This window comes from Arachis hypogaea, chromosome 18 (assembly GCF_003086295.3).
Source record: "Arachis hypogaea cultivar Tifrunner chromosome 18, arahy.Tifrunner.gnm2.J5K5, whole genome shotgun sequence".
Classification (NCBI taxonomy): domain Eukaryota; kingdom Viridiplantae; phylum Streptophyta; class Magnoliopsida; order Fabales; family Fabaceae; genus Arachis; species Arachis hypogaea.
Genome location: NC_092053.1, coordinates 59,138,373 through 59,139,454, shown reverse-complemented (window position 1 = coordinate 59,139,454; position 1,082 = coordinate 59,138,373). Strand labels below are relative to the sequence as shown.

Sequence of the window (1,082 nt, the reverse complement as noted above, 5' to 3'; positions counted from 1 at the left end):
CTTTACTGCACCTAATTCCAATTTACATGGAAGAAGCATCTCCATTCCTGCCATTGGAGCAAACAACTTTGAGCTGAAACCTCAGCTAGTTTCTCTGATGCAGCAGAACTGCAATTTTCATGGACTTCCATCTGAAGATCCTTTTCAGTTCTTAACTGAATTCTTGCAGATCTGTGATACTGTTAAGACTAATGGAGTAGATCCTGAAGTCTACAAGCTCATGCTTTTCCCTTTTGCTGTAAGAGACAGAGCTAGAGTATGGTTGGACTCTCAACCTAAGGACAGCCTGAACTCTTGGGATAAGCTGGTCACGACTTTCTTAGCCAAGTTCTTTCCTCCTCAAAAGCTGAGCAAGCTTAGAGTGGATGTTCAGACCTTCAGACAGAAAGAAGGTGAATCCCTCTATGAAGCTTGGGAAAGATACAAACAGTTGACCAAAAAGTGTCCTTCTGACATGCTTTCAGAATGGACCATCCTGGATATATTCTATGATGGTTTATCTGAGCTATCAAAGATGTCATTGGATATTTCTGCAGGTGGATCCATTCACCTAAAGAAAACGCCTGCAGAAGCTCAAGAACTCATTGACATGGTTGCTAATAACCAGTTCATGTACACTTCTAAGAGGAATCCTGTGAGTAATGGGACGCCTATGAAGAAGGGAGTTCTTGAAATTGATACTCTGAATGCCATATTGGCTCAGAACAAAATATTGACTCAGCAAGTCAATATGATTTCTCAGAGTCTGAATGGAGTGCAAGCTGCATCCAACAGTACTCAAAAGGCTTCTTATGAAGAAGAAGCTTATGATCCTGAAAACCCTGCAATAGCAGAGGTGAATTACTTAGGTGAACCTTATGGAAACACCTATAACCCATCATGGAGAAATCATCCAAATTTCTCATGGAAGGATCAACAAAGGCCTCAACAAGGCTTTAATAATGGTGGAAGAAACAGGTTTAATAATAATAAACCTTTTCCATCATCCACTCAGCAACAGACAGAGAATTCTGAGCAGAATCCATCTAGCTTAGCAAATCTAGTCTCTGATCTATCTAAGGCCACTGTGAGTTTCATGAATG

The 1,082-nt window shown here is 40.7% G+C and overlaps 1 non-coding gene across 1 annotated transcript; it reads right to left on the bottom strand.

The window, feature by feature from the left end:
* Positions 1 to 352: 352 nt before the first annotated feature.
* Positions 353 to 460, bottom strand: LOC112774194 (small nucleolar RNA R71). Its single transcript, XR_003188693.1, has one exon. It is a non-coding gene; the product is annotated as a small nucleolar RNA R71 (small nucleolar RNA).
* Positions 461 to 1,082: the final 622 nt, after the last annotated feature.